Below are 16,423 nucleotides of genomic sequence, written 5' to 3'. Positions count from 1 at the left end.
AATTTAAAAACAATAGATGTTAACTCTTCTATGAATGTTTGGTAAAATTCCCCTGAGACATTCTATGGTCCTGGACTTCCATTTGTTGGGAATTTTTGTTTTGTTTTGTTTCGTTTCTGATTTAGTTTTATTGGTGATAATTGGTCTGTTCAAATTTTCTATTTCTTTCTGCTTTAATTTTGATAGTTCATTTTTGGGGATTTATCCATTTATTCGAAGTTGGCCAATTCTTTGGCAAATTTTTCAAACATTCTTTAAGAATTGTTTATATTTCTGGGATGTTGGTTGTTATGTTTCTTCTATCCTTTCTGATTTTGTTCATTTGAGTCCTTGTTGGGGTTTTATCAATTTTGTTTATCTTTCCATGGAACCCACCCCTGGTTTTTTTGATCTGTTCTATTGTTTCTCATAGTTTCTATACCATTTATTTCTGGAAATACTCTATTATTTCCTTCCTCTGCTGGTTCTGATTTTTTTGGCTCTTCTCTCTCTACCTCCTTTAGGTGTAAGGTTAGGTTTTTAATTTGTGTTTTTCTTGCTTCTTGAGTTAGGCCTGTATTGTAGGAAAATTATCTCTTTTTTTAAGATTTTATTTATTTATTTGACAGAGAGAGATCACAAGTAGGCAGGCAGAGAGAGGGGAAGCAGGTTCTCTTCTGAGCAGAGAGCTCAATGTGGAGCTCAATCCTAGGACCCTGAGATCATGACCTGAGCTGAAGGCAGAGGCCCAACCCACTGAGCCACCCAGGCACCCCATAAAATTCCCTTTTAAAAGTGCTTTTGTTTACATCCCAAAGGGTTGGGACAATTTTTTTTTCAGTTTCATTTGCTTCTGTGTATTTTTTTTTTAAATTTCTTCTTTGATTTGCTGGTTGTTTAATAGTATGTCATTTAACCACCATGTATTTCTCATACTTCCAGAATTTTCCTCATGATTGATTTATGGTATCATAACATTGTGTACAGAAAAGATGCATGGTATTATTTTGATCTTTTTAAATTTGTTGAGGGCTGATTTGTGACCCATATGCGAACTATTCTGGAGAATGTCCCATGTTCTCTTGAAAGGAATGTGCATTATGCTGCTTTAGGATAGAATGTTTTGAATATATATTTTAAATCTATCTGTTCTGGTGTGTCATTCGAAGTCATTATTTCCTTGTTGATTTTCTATTTGGGCGCTCTGTCCATTTGTGTATGTGGGGTGTTAAATTCCCTTACTATAATTGCATTACTATCAACTAGTTACTTTATGTCTGTTTTTAACTATCTGATTTTATTTTTTAATATATTATTTTAAGATTTTGTTTTATTTATTTCACAGAGAAAGATCACAAGTAGGCAGAGAGGGAGGGGGAAGCAGGCTTCCTGCCAAGAAGAGAACCCCATGTGGGGCTCAATCCCAGGACCCTGGGATCATGACCCGAGCCAAAGACAGAGGCTTTAATCCACTGAGCCACCCAGGTGCCCTAATATTTTTCATTTTTTAAAATAATTTAATTATTTATTTACCATAGAAAGCACAAGCAGGGGAGTAGCATGCAGAGGGAGAACCAGGCTCCTTGTTCAGGAAAGGGTCCAATTCAGGACTTAATCCCAGGGCCCTGGGATCACCACCTGAGTCAAAAGCAGATGCTTATCAGACTGAGCCACACAGTCATCCAGTTACTATTTTATGTATTTGGGTGCTCCCATATTGAGTGCATAAAAATTTATAATTGTTATATCTTTTTGTTGGATCATTGTCTTTATTATTATACAGTGTTTCTCTTTGTCTCCTTTTATAACACTTGTTTTAAATGTTTTGTCTAACATAAGTATTGCTCCTTTGGCTTTCCTTTGACCTGCATTTGTATGATAAGTCTTTCTCCATCCCCTCACTTCTCACTTTCAATCTGCTGGTGTCTTTATGTCTGAAATGAGCATATAGATGAGTCTTGATTTCTTGTTGTTGTTTTTTTTTTAATATATATTCTGTCATCCTATGTCTTTTGATTGTAATGTTTAGTCCATTTACATTCAAAGTAATTTTTATATGTGTGTATTTATTACCATTTTGTTACTTGTTTTGTGGCTGTTTTTGTAATTTTTCTCTGATCCTTTCTTTTCTTACTCTATTTCATGATTTGCAGGACTTATTTAGAGATACACTTGGATTTATTTCTCCTCTGTGCATATCTATTACTTTTTTGGATTTGTGGTTACTGTTTGGTTTGTATATACCATCATCTGTGTATAACAGCCTATATTAAGTTGGTGGTTGCTTCATCTTGAAACTATCTACTTCTGTCTAACTCTTTCCCACATTTCAGATATATGGTGCCATATTTTACATCTTTTTATTTTTGAACCCTTTGACTGATGCTTATAGAAATATTTATATTGCTTTTTTGTTTCCTACTTTTCATATTATTTCTTGATGCCTTCCCTTTCTATACAGAGTCCTTTTAACATTTCTTCTAGGACCGGTTTAGTGGTCATCAACTCTTTTACTTTTTGTTTGTCTGAGAAACTCTCTATTTCTCCTTTTATTCTGAATGATAACCTTGTTCAATGGAGTATTGTTGTCTGCAGATTTTTTCCTGTCATCACTTTCGTTATGCCATGCCATTCTCTTCTGGACTACAATGTTTCTGTTGGAAAAATCTTCTCATAGCCTTACAGGGCTTTATATGTAACTTCTTTCTTTTCTCTTGCTGCTTTTATTTTTTTTTCTCTTTTTCACTACTTTTTTTGAGATTTATTTATTTATTTATTTGACAGTCAGAGATCACAAGTAGGCATAGAAGCAGGCAGAGAGAGAGGAGGAAGTAGGCTCCCCACTGAGCAGAGAGCCTGATGTGGGGCTCAATCCCAGGACCCTGGGATCACGACCTGAGCAGAAGGCAGAGGCTTTAACCCACTGAGCCACCCAGGGGTCCCTTTTTCACTACTTTTTACCGTCTTAATTAGGTGTCTTGGTGTGAATCTCCTTGGGTCAGTTTTTTGAGGGGCTTCTCTATGCCTTTTGAATCTGGGTATCTGTTTCTTTTCCCAAATTTGGGAAGTTTCCAGCTATTATTTCTTCAAATGAATTTTCTGTACTCTTTTCTCTCCTCTTCTTTTTCTTATTCTCCTTCTGGGGTTCCTATAATGTAAATGTTATTATACTTGATCCAGTCAATGAGTTCCCTAAGTCTATTCTCATTTTGCATAATTTTCTTTCACGTGTTCAAGTTGATTTCTTGATGCCCTCTGCTTTTTTTCCCTCAAGTCCAGTGAGTGCCCTTATAATTATTACTTTATAGTCTTTATGAGGTATATTACTTTTATCTGTTTCACTCAGGTCTGTTACTATGATTTCGTCCTGTTGTTTCATTTGGGAAAGTTTCTTCTTTTCCCTCATTTTTTCTAGCTCTTTGTGTCCATTTTTGGGTATTATGGAAGTCTGCTAATGTTTCCTGCTCTTGAAGATAGTGGGAATGATGCACACTTTTAACAAAGTGACTCTGGTTCTCTTTCACAAGGGATGTGTAGTCACTTTGGAGATGAGGGCTGCCACTACACAAAGCTCATTCTGGTGGGCCCACAGTGCTCACAAAGTATGCATGGTGGTCCTCTTCCATAGGGTTCATGAAGTTTCTGCAGAAAGTAGGGCTGGCTGGGCCTGTTTCACAAAGTGCCCATACATGGGGCTATGGTGCCCTCAACACTTATGTGCTGGTCCTCTTCCACAGGGGACTTACAGATGCTGTAAGCACCAGGATGGTTGTAGCTGTTCAACAAACCCTGGATGGATATTGCAGTTTTAATAAGGTGCACTCATTTTCTCTGAGTGTTGACCAAAGACAAGGACCCAATCCTCTCAAAACACTTGAGTTAGGAGACATAGTTTTGCAATATTTTCACAGGTCTTCTTGGGGGAGGGAACCCGCAGTGCCAGGAATAAGGCAAGTATGACTAGAAAAGGCAGATCTAGTGAGTGGCAGAAGGGCAGGACTTGGTGTAAGAAAAATTATTTAGTGAATGTCATCACAGTACTTGTTCCTGTAGGTAGCCCTATGTTTATGATGAAGGACAATGGAGAGAAATGGATGCTGTCAGCTCTTACGTTCCTGAAGGGGTCTCCCTAAAATCCTTGACTCTCTGGGATACACTCTAAATCTGAATCTGAAATGAGTAAATAACTCTCCTTCCCATATTCCCCAGGTGTTTTTCAAAGTCTACTTCTATGCTGTTTCCATCAGCTGTTTTTTGTGATGTCTTTGTAGGGATAGAGACTCAGCTTCCTAATGCCCTCTGGATTTTGGAAGAAAGCCAAGTCCATTGGTACTTAAAATTCCAGGCTTTAAGCCATGCTGGTTGTAGGAATCCAGAAAATTTTGAACTCCTTGATTTCAAAGCCAAATATTATGGAATTCATGTTGGATCCCTGTTGTGATAGTGCATTTTTCTCCCTTCTCCATGCCCCTGGACTCTCCACCTCAGTTGGTCAGGACCCTTTTAACTCTCCACCATATGTCCACCTTTCCTACCATCTTTAATGTGCCCTCTTCTCTACCTTTAGCTGTGGATTTCATTCTGATAGTCATCAGATCCTTTTCTGAGTTATTTACACTTTAAGTGTTATCTAGTTGTGTCTGTGGGAGAAGGCAAGTTTAGGTTCCTCCTACTCTGCTATATTCACAGTGTCCTTGAGTTGATATTTTATAATTGACTCCTAAGTTATAAATTGTGTTTGCCTGAATTAAGATATAAATAAAAAGGTACTTTGCAATTGATTGATAACCCCTCTAAATACTTTTGTTCTATGAGTTTGCCTTTATCTTTTTATGTATTTATTTTTAATTTTGTCATTTTATTATTGTTGAAGAAAGTGGTAGTTTGTTATGAAGAGACTCTTGTAGTCTGAATTTTGCTGGATGCATATTCATGATGTCATCTTCCTTTAAACCCTGTAATTACCATTAATTTATTGTTAGATATAAATATTTGATGATTTCATTTTTTGGAAAGATGACTATATATGTGGTTCTTTCTATTTTGAAGTTTTTTAGCAAACTCTAAAAATTGTTGCACAGATTTATGCGGTCATTAGAATATGCAAAGTGATGTTATTGACATTGTATCTTTCTTCTTCATTTCTTAGCTGAAATCTTTTTTGAAGACAACCAACTCACCATACATAATCCAATCATTTGGCAACCTTCTTTTCCTGATATACAGATTATATAGGAAGTGAAAAATACTATTTTTTTTTGACTAGGTTTAATGGGTCTGTTCCTTAAAATCTTCCAGTGTTCACCAAAACACTTTGGGATAATTTGAAACGCATTAATTTAAACATATCTTCTGTGTGAAATTCCTGAAATCACTACCCATATTAGTACACAAAAGTCCAGTCCTTGGCAGTAGAAGCACATAACTTGTTGCCTAGATCCATTTGCTGTGACCCTATTTTGTCACATTCATGTTTTCTGGTGTGACCACAAATTCCCAGATTGTTATACACAAATTCTACTCCTTACCTGTAGCTTTTCATTACTCTAAGGATTTGTGATTCTTTTTATAGGAAATAGTTTTTAGATACCACAATCACAGGGATGATAGTGTTCATTGTTTTTATAGTAGTTGTCATTTCTAACTCTTTTAATGGGCAAAGCTATGAGTAAAGCACAGTTTAAAGGTAAACTACATCATGAGTTCCTGTATTTTTTTAATCTTGTAAAATTTTTGTTGCTAAAAATTGGGAGTCTGTATGGAAGATTTGATGTATTTTATCTTGAAATCACATAAGTTAACTGAAAACATACAAAAAGTTTTTGAAATTATTTGCCTTTAGGTTGTATCACATGGCATACACACAGTCAAGTTACTCTGTTTTAAAGTCATTTGGGTCATTTATAATACAAGATATTTGACTATAATAAAAATTTCAAAGTGCTATAAACTTTTAGAGATGTTTGTAACACTCCTTGTTCAAAGTTAACTTACCACACATACTGTCCTTAAAATGTAGAAGTTGCACTAAAATATTTATTTATGTATTTTACAGAGAGAAAGAACATGCATGAGTGGGGGTAGGGACAGAGGAAAAGGAAGAAACCTCACGCAGACTCTCTGATGAGCCTGATGGAGGTCTCTATCCCAGAATGTTAAGATCATGACCAAAATCAAGAGTAGGAGGCTTCACTGACTTAGACATCCAGATGACCAAGAGATTGCATTTATTTTATTTGTTTTATTTTATTTATTATTTTTTCAGTGTTTCAAGATTCCCTGTATATGCACCACAAGCAGTGCTTCACATGCCTTCCATCAGGCTCACCTAACCCCTCACTTCTCTCCCCTCCAAAACCCTCAGTATGCTTCTCAGAGTCCATAGTCTCTCATGATTCATCTCCCCCTCCAAATTCCCCCAATTCATTTTTCCTTTCCTTCTACTAATGTCCTCTGTGTTATTCCTTATGCTCCCACAAGTAAGTGAAACCATATGATAACTGAGGTAACATTTTTTTTTCTGACCTGGACTTGCCTTTTTTTAAAATTTCTTTTCAGTGTAACAGAATTCATTGTTTATGCACTACACCCACTGCCACATGCTATACATGTCCTCCATAATGCCCACAACCTGGCTCCACTGACCTCCTACCCCCCGACCCTTCAAAACCTTCAGATTGTTTTCATAGTCCATAGTCACTCATGGTTCATCTCCCCTTTAAATTTCCCTCAACTCCCTTCTCCTCTACATCTCCCCATGTCATCCATGTTATTTGCTATGTTCCACAAATAAGTGAAACCATATGATAATTAAGTCTCTCTGCTTGACTTATTTCACTCAGCACAATCTCTTCCAGTCCCGTCCATGTTGCTACAAAAGTTGGGTATTCATCCTTTCTGATGGAGGCATAATACTCCATAGTGTCTATGGACCACATCTTCCTTATCCATTCGTCTATTGAAGGGCATCTTGCTTCTTTCCACGGTTTAGAGACTGTGGACATTGCCGCTATAAACACTGGGGTAAAGATGGCCCTTCTTTTCACTCTATCTGTATCTTTGGGGTAAATACCCAGTAGTGCCATTGCAGGGTCATAGGGAAGCTCTATTTTTAATTTTTTAAGGAATCTCCACAGTTTTCCAAAGTGGCTGCACCACCTTGCATTCCCATCAACAGTGTAAGAGGGTTCCCCTTTCTCCGCATCCTCTCCAACACATGTTGTTTCCTGTCTTGCTAATTTTGGCCATTCTAACTGGTGTAAGGTGGTATCTCAATGTGGTTTTAATTAGAATCTCCCTGATGGCTAGTGATGATGAATATTTTTTCATGTGTCTGAGAGCCATTTGTATGTCTTCATTGGAGAAGTGTCGGTTCATATCTTCTGCCCATTTTTTGACATGATTATCTGTTTTGTGTGTGTTGAGTTTGAGAAGTTCTTTATAGATCCTGGATATCAACCTTTTGTCTGTACTGTCATTTGCAAATATCTTCTCCCATTCCCTGTGTTGCCTCTTTGTTTTGTTGACTGTTTCCTTTGCTGTGCAAAAGCTTTTGCTCTTGATGAAGTCGCAAAACTTCATTTTCATTTTTGTTTCCTTTGCCTTTGGAGACATATCTTGAAATAAGTTGTTGTGGTTGATATCAAAGAGGTTACTGCCTATGTTCTCCTCTAGGATTCTGATGGATTTCTGTCTCACATTGAGGTCTTTTATCCATTTCAAGTTTATCTTTGTGTACAGTGTAAGCGAATGGTCAAGTTTCATTCATCGACATATAGCTATAGAATTTTCCCAGCACCATATATTGAAGAGACTGTCTTTTTCCAACTGGATATTTTCTTTCCTGGTTTGTCGAAGATTATTTGACCATTGAGTTGAGGGTCCATATCTGGGCTCTCTACTCTGTTCTCCTGGTCTATGTGTCTATTTTTACGCCAGTACCATGCTGTCTTGGTGATCACAGCTTTGTAGTAAACCTTGAAATCAGGTAATGTGATGCACCCAGGTTTGTTTTTCTTTATCAACATTTCCTTAGCAATTCGGGGTCTCTTCTGATTCCATACAAATTTTAGGATTATTTGCTCCAGCTCTTTGAAAAATACCAGTGGAATTTTCATCAGAATGACATTAAAAGGATAGGTTGCTCTAGGCAGTATAGACATTTTAACAATGTTTATTCTTCTGATCAAAAAGCATGGAATGGTCTTCCATCTTTTTGTGTCTTCTTCATTTTCTTTCATGAGTGTTCTATAGTTCCTCGAGTACAGATCCTTTACCACTTTGGTTAGGTTTATTCCCAGGTGTCTTATGGTTCTTGGAGCTATAGTAAATGGAATCGATTCTCTAATTTCCCTTTCTGTATTTTAATTGTTAGTGTATAAGAAAGCCACTGATTTCTTTACATTGACTTTGTATCCTGCCACGTTACTGAATTGCTGTATGAGTTCGAGAAGTTTGGGGGTGGTGTCTTTGGGGTTTTCCATATAAAGAATCATGTCATCTGCGAAGAGAGAGAGTTTGACTTCTTCCTTGCCAATTTGGATACCTTTTATTTCTCTTTGTTGTCTGATTGCTGTTGCTAGGACTTCTAATACAATGTTGAACAAGAGAGGTGAGAGTGGGCATCCTTGTCGTGTTCCTGATCTCAACAGGAAGGCTGTGAGCTTTTTCCCATTGAGTATGATATTTGCTGTGGGTCTTTCCTAGATAGATTTTATGAAGTTCAGGAATGTTCCCTCTATCCCTATACTTTGAAGCTTTTTAATCAGGAACGGATGCTGGATTTTGTCAAATGTTTTTTCTCCATCAATTGAGAGTACCATGTGGTTCTTTTCTCTTCTCTTATTGATTTGTTCTATCACATTGATTTGCGAATGTTGAACCATCCTTGTAACCCAGGGATGAATCCCACCTGGTCATGGTGGACAATCTTTTTAATGTGCTGTTGGATCCTGTTTGCTAGGATCTTGTTGAGAATCTTAGCATCCATATTCATCAGTGATATTGGTCTGAAATTCTCCTTTTTGGTACGGTCTTTGCTTGGTTTGGGGATCAGGGTAATGCTGGCTTCATAAAAAGTGTCTGGAAGTTTTCCTCCTGCTTCAATTTTTTGGAAAATCTTCAGGAGAATTGGTGTTGTTTCTTCTTTGAAAGTTTGGTAGAATTCCCCAGGGAATTCGTCAGGTCCTGGGCTCTTGTTTTTGGGGAGGTTTTTGATCACTGCTTCAATATCGTTACTAGATATCAGTCTATTCAGGTTGTCAATTTCTTCCTGCTTCAATTTTGGGAGTTTATAGTTTTCCAGGAATACATCCATTTCATCTAGGTTGCTTAACTTATTGGCATATAACTGTTGATAATAACTTCTGATGATTGTTTGTATTTCCTTGGTGTTAGTTGTGATCTATCATTTTCATTCAAAATTTTATTAATTTGGGCTTTCTCTCTTTTCTCTCTGGATTAGTGTGGCCAATGGTTTATTGATCTTATTGATTCTTTCAAAAAAACAGCTTCCAGTTTCATTTATACGTTCTACTGTATCTCTAGCTTCTATCTCTTTGATCTCTGCTCTAATCTTGATTATTTTCCTTCTTGTGTGTGGAGTTGGCTTAATTTGTTTTTGATTTTCCAGTTCTTTAAGGTGCAGCGATCGCTACTGTATTCTGAATTTTTCAGTTTTTTTGAGGGAGCCTTGGGTGGCTATGTATTTCCCCCTTAGGACTGCCTTTGCTGTATCCCATAGGTTTTGTACGGAAGTGTCTTCATTCTCATTGGTTTCCATGAATTGTTTAAGTTCTTCTTTGATCTCCTGGTTGATCCAAGCATTCGTAAACAAGGTGGTCTTTAGCTTCCAAGAGTTTGCGTTCCTTCCAAACTTTTCCTTGTGATTGAGCCCCAGTTTCAAAGCATTGTGATATGAGAATATGCAAGGAAAAATCTCAGTCTTTTGGTATCAGTTGTCCTGATTGTGACTCAGTATGTGGTCTATTCTGGAGAAGGATCCATGTGCACTTGAGAAGAATGAGTATTCTGTTGTTTTAGTGTGAAATGTTCTGTATATATCCATGAAGTCCATATTGTCCAATGTGTCATTCAATGCTCTTGTTTCTTTATTGATTTTCTCCTTCGATGATATGTCTATAACTGAGAGTGGCGTGTTCAGATCTCCTACTATTAATGTATTCATATCAATATGACTCTTTATCTTGATTAATAGTTTTCTTATGTAAATGGCTGCTCCCATATTGGAGACATAGATATTGACAACTGTTAGATCCTCTTGGTGGATAGTCCCTTTAAGAATGATGTAGTGTCCTTCTATAACTCTGACTACAGTCTTTAGTTTAAAATCTAATTTATCCGGGTGCCTGGGTGGCTCAGTGGGTTAAAGCCTCTGCCTTCGGCTCAGGTCATGATCCCGGGGTCCTGGGATTGAGCCCCACATCGGGCTCTCTGCTCAGCAGGGAGCCTGCTTCCCTCTCTCTTTGTCTCTGCCTGCCTCTCTGCCTACTTGTGACCTCTGCCTGTCAAATAAATAAATAAATAAATCTTAAAAAATAAAATAAAATCTAATTTATCTGATATGAGAATTGCTACCCCGGCCTTCTTTTGAGGCCCATTGGCATGAAACATGCTTCTCCACCCCTTCCCTTTCAGTCTGGGTGTATCCTTAGGTTCGAAATGGGTCTCTTGTAGACAACATATGGATGAGCCCTGTCATTTTGTCCAATCTGCAACCCTGTGTCATTTCATGGGTGCATTTAGGTGATTCACATTGAGATTGATTATTAACAGTTACATTTTTATTGACATCCTGTTAACTTTGAAGTCTTTCTTTCTGTAGATTGTCTCTATATTTCTGTTCAATGATATTCTTAGGATTTTTCCTCGTTTATAGAACCCCCCTTAATTATTTCCTGCAGTGTCAGCTTGGTGGTCACATACTCTTTTATGCTTTGCCGGTCTTGGAAACTCTTTATCTCTCCATCCATTTTGAATGCCAGTCTCGCTGGGTAAAGTATTCTTTGCTGCATGTTCTTCTCATTTAGTTCCTTGAATGTATTCTGCCAGCCCTACCTGGCTTGCCAGGAATCTGTGAACAGGTTTGACATTATTCTGATGGGCTTTCCTCTGTACGTAAGAAGACTCTTTGTCCTAGTGGCTTTCAAGAGATTGCATCTACAATTATGATTTCTCAATTTTACTATCAGGTGCCTGGATGTCTTTTTAGTATCTATAATCTTGGGGGGAGACTGTTCTGCCTCTAGTACATGAACGCTGGTTCCGTTCACAAGATTGGGAAAATTTTCATGGAGAATTTGTTCCACTATATCTTCTAGACTTCTTTCTTTCTCCTCCCCTTCAGGGATTCCAATAATTCTGACTTTGGAACATTTCATGGCATCATTTATTTCCCTGATTCTGTTTTTGTGGCTTCTAAGCTATTTGTTCCAGGCTTCCTCCTGGTCCTTTCTCTCTATCTGTTTGTCCTCCAGATCACTAATTCTATCTTCTGTCTCAGTTACCCTAGCTTTTAGAGAATTTAGATTAGATTGGAACTCATTGAGAGCATTGTGAACCTCATCCCTGGTGGCTTTCAGTTCTGCCCTAACATTGTGAACATCATCCTTTGTGGCTTTCAGTTCTGTCCTAATGAATTCCATTTTGTCATCCATGGCTTTCTGGAACCTAAATATTGCCTGGATAATTGTTAGCCTGAATTCCCTTTCCAACAAATTGTCTATGTCGATAGCCATTAGCTCTGTTGCAGAAGGCCCAGCCTCTGAATTTTTCTTCTGTTGGGCCTTCCTCCTCCTGGTCATTTTGGTGAGAGATGGCTGAATGGATGTAGCTGGATGTATCAACCGTGGTGCAGTCAAGGTACACCCTGGAACGCTTCTGAGAAATCAGCAGTCCCCACCCAAATGAAAGAAAAAAGAAGGAGAAAAAAAAGAAAAAAACAAGAGAGAGAGAGAGAGAGAGGGGGAGGGAGAGAGAGACAGGAAAAAAAGAAAGAAAAAAAAAAAGAGAGGGCCCAGCCCAAATGGGCCCCAATGTAAGATTTATGAGGTAGACAAACAAAAAAAGACAATTAAAAAGACTGACAAAAGTAAATGACAAGAGAAAAATATATATATATATAAGAAAAATATATATTTTTTTCTCTTGTCATCTACTTGTTAATGTATATATATATATATAAGAAAATATATATATATATTTTTTTCTCTTGTCATCTACTTTTGTCAGCCTTCTTAATTGTCTTTTTTGTTTGTTTTGTTTGTGTATATATATATATGCAAGTCAAAAATAAGAACCTCTTCAAAAAGAACCCCAAGTATAAGATTTATATAGTACCAAGACAAACACAAATACATAGAACCCCTGGCGGAAGAAAAGGATGGGAGAGTGGTTTTAACTTCTCAGTGTGTGGGAGGATTGTTATTTTGATTCTTCCTGGATGTATCGTGATATCTTTGTTAAAGGACTCAACTTTCCTAAGATAAAGGGAGATTAAAAATTGGTTTACTATAGGGGTAGCATTGATTGGTGAAAGGGGACTACCTTGAAGTTTAACACTATATGAATATTAAAAAATAAAAATAAAGAAAGAATAAACTAAACTATACTAAAATGAAGTTTAAAAAGTTAAAAAAATAGAAAAGCAAAATAAAAATACGGGTATATGTATCAATAAGTTCAGGTTAAAAAGTTATTATGGAATTTGATGTACTGGACATCTCATTGTGATGGTAAATAGGTTAAAAAATTATCTATAAAAAAACAAACCAGAATGGTGGGAATGAATTAAAAATAAAAGTTGTATCTATGAAGTAGTGGTGGTTGTTCTCTTGTCTTTTTTTTTTTTTTTTCTTGTTGGCTTTCTGGGGGAGGGGCCTGCCACGTGGGTTTTTCAGACAGTGTTTCCTGAGTTAAGTCCTCCCACCCCCTCAAGGGTCTGGGTTCTGAGGTAACCTATTTTTCAGGCTTTTGTTTTCTGGAGGTTTTTTGTTTGTTCATTTGTTTTCTCTTGCCTTGACAGCTTTTGATGGTTTTTGGAGGTTTAGAGGAAAGCAAACTGCACCCAGACCTCCCTCTCAGAGAGAAGCCTCAGTCTGTTCACCTCTTGCTGCTCCAGAGCACATAAGTCCCCCCTCGGCCACTGGCAGAGCATGTTCCGAGTCGCGGTCCCTGGGGACACAGGGACTCCTGCTTGTTCCCAAAACCACGACGGTGGTGGCTGTCTGGGCAGCTCCAGACCACCAGAGAGGTTCCAAGCAGAGATCGCACCCTGAGATTTTCCTGCTGGCCCGGGCTGGGAGTGCCTAGATTTTCCAGGTCCGAGAACACAGGACTGGTGCCTGCATGCACCTCTCTCAGGGGAGGGTGTGGGGCACGACTCAGACTCTGGTAGCACAGTGAGGCACATGCATGGGGACTGCAGAGAGGCTGTGTTTCTGCCAGCTGGTGAGGCTCCCAGCCCCTCATGGGAGCTGCACCCCATGCACTCTCAGGTGCGCTAGCAACTCAGGGACCAAGATCTGGTTTCCTCACAGCACTCTCTCTGGCTCAGCACCAGAGGTGGCTGTCCTGGGTCTGGGGACTTAAGCCCCTGTCCCTAACTGCGCTGATTCCCACAATTTCCCCCCATGATCCTTTGCTCTTTTTGAGTGTTTTCAACCAGACTCCAATTTAGTGCTGGTCCCCAGTTGCAGGGCACTCTCCTATTGGGGTTTTACTTTCCAATGTGTCGCTTCTGGTGGCTCCTTCCCCCTTTTGTTTTTCTTCCGATATCAGTCCGATGTTCTCACTCTGCTTTACCTGCCCACTGGTGTCTTCTGCTCCCAAAGAGATCCAGATATGTATAATTCTAATCTCAGGCTGGTTTCATGGGTGATCAGAGTTCTTTGGTAGGTAATCAGCTCACTTTAGGGTACAGGTTGAAACGGCTCCTCCTCCTAGTTCTCTGCCATCTTGTTCCCCGTCCTGAGGTTGCATTTTTAGGACAAATGTGAAATTAACTTATTTTTGAAAAAAAAAAAACTAGTGATATGTTTTTAAATATTAGGACTCAATGTTTGGAAATATGCCTACTATCATGAGATTTTGTTGGATAAAATTATGTAAGCGAATGATCTCTAAAATCTCATTGTATGCATACTTACAACTAGGAATAATTCTATAACCTGTTTTTAAATTGCCAAAAGAAGTAGTCCAAATCTGTTGGAGAGGAGAAGGGAGTTGAGGGAAATTGGAAGGGGAGGTGAACCATGAGAGACTATGGACTCTGAAAAACAACCTGAGGGTTTCAAAGGGGCGGGGGGTGAGAGGTTGGGGGAACCAGGTGGTGGGTACTAGGGAGGGCACGGATTGCATGGAGCACTGGGTGTGGTGAAAAAACAATGAATACTGTTACACTGAAAAGAAATAAAACATTAAAAAAAAAAACAAGCCTACAGCACTATCAGACTTGTTTGTAAGATTGAATTTCAATAACATGTTGGTATATTTATAGAAATATACTGAGAAATATCATGATTTAGTAAGCACCACAATTAATGTATTTGCTCCATTTTGGAATGAATTATGTTGTGAGATGTCATTTTTAGCTCTGATAGTCAATGAATATAAATATTACAGTATAATACACTAGAAAAGGCAGATCTAGTGAATGGCAGCAGGGCAGGGCTTGGTGTAAGAAATAATCATAACTCATCATCAGAGCCAGGTTGTTCTATTCACTAATCATGAAATATTAAATTATATGTCAAAACAAGGAGACATATTTACTTATATTGCTCTTATGAAAAAAATTAATGATTTAGTTTTATTATGTATGATTGTGATCAAAATGTGTATATCATTAATAAGTTAATAATATTAAAGCCTATTAAAATGTTACTCACTTTTCCCTGAACTTGCAATTTTATTAATATTTAAATATTTTATATTATACAGTACATAAATGTAAAATAAATATTAATGGTAGTCAAAATTTTAAAGACATAATTTTAAAGCCATACCTTACAAATGTGCCAAGTGGCATTTTGCAGCTGGTATTACTGTGGTCTCAGTCTTGGCATTCTCTCTTTCTCAATGAAATTTTACACAACCATTAATTTTGTGATCCCAAATCTGTGCTTATGACATAATTATTGGTAGATACTACTAGTAATCAGAATAATATAAATACCTCCTTCCCTTTGCTATGTATATTAACTACAAATTTGTTCAGGAATGCCAAGTGCCTGATCTCCAAATTTGCTCCTCTAGTCAGTGTTTACAGTTTGAGGTGTTGCAGTGATATAGATGTGGACAGTGTGATGTAAGTGCATGTATATTGAATGATTCTTATTTTACAAAATCATGAGATAGACTGTGAATATCTTATAAGTTTATTTATTAATTATATCTCAATAAATCTGAAATAAGAGAAAGATTCCCATGCCTTTTGATACCTCCAACTTTAGCCTTCATTCTGCCTGGACCATGATTCAGATGCCTAGGAATACAGAAGCCTAGGGAAAATTAGGTATAGCAGGAAAATGAACACACACACACACACACACGCAGAAAACAACAACAAAAAACAAACTTGAAATATACCAGTTCTTTGATGGTAGTCTTGCAAGGATATAGTCATTATTGACTGTTGCGCACCAGACTTCTGTTGCATGGGGCATAAGTCTATTTACTATTTCAAAATGACAGAAGTAGTATTCTGTATTATCTGTAGCTGAACATTAGAAAATTAACAAGGGTTTGTCTACATTTGTGTTCAGTGGACTAGGATATTTGTCCAATGAAATTTAAAAATAATCCACTTGAGGTCCAAACTCAGAATGCCCATCTCATAAAAAGAGTGTTCTAAGGCAAGTAGACAAATCATTGTTGAATATTCATTATACACTATATCAAATACTACATACAATGAAAGGGAAATCCATTTTATACCATAGTTCTCCCCATCCCACCTTCACATATTAGTATATAAATGACATAGAATACTGAAACCACTCATCTCTTATTTTTAAAATAAAAAAAAATCCTCACACGATACTCTGCAAGAAATATGGGGAAGATACAATTTCAAGTTTACATAGTATTTACTCTCTTGTGGATAACAAACATGTAATACTCTAGATTTTTAGCTACACAGAGTTCATTCTCTTCTATGTTGCATGAGGTGTACATGCCGGTATAATGGGTTAGTTAGAAATCATGCAAGATAGTCCAAAATATACATATTACAAAATGCAATGCACAATATAATGATAAAAAAGAATAATATGGAACAGTGAAACAAATTCTGAGAGGTGGGAGTCCAGAATTAGTTTCCTTTTAATTTTTTTCACTTAAAATAAAAATTCAGAATGAAAATAGATTTGAGTGTTTCAAATGATTGTTCAACATTTTTTCAAAACATGATTATGCAAGTTGGTGC

This window comes from Martes martes, assembly GCF_963455335.1.
Source record: "Martes martes genome assembly, chromosome: 5".
Classification (NCBI taxonomy): domain Eukaryota; kingdom Metazoa; phylum Chordata; class Mammalia; order Carnivora; family Mustelidae; genus Martes; species Martes martes.
The sequence above is the reverse complement of the archived record's forward strand: the minus strand, read 5'-3'. Positions refer to the sequence as shown.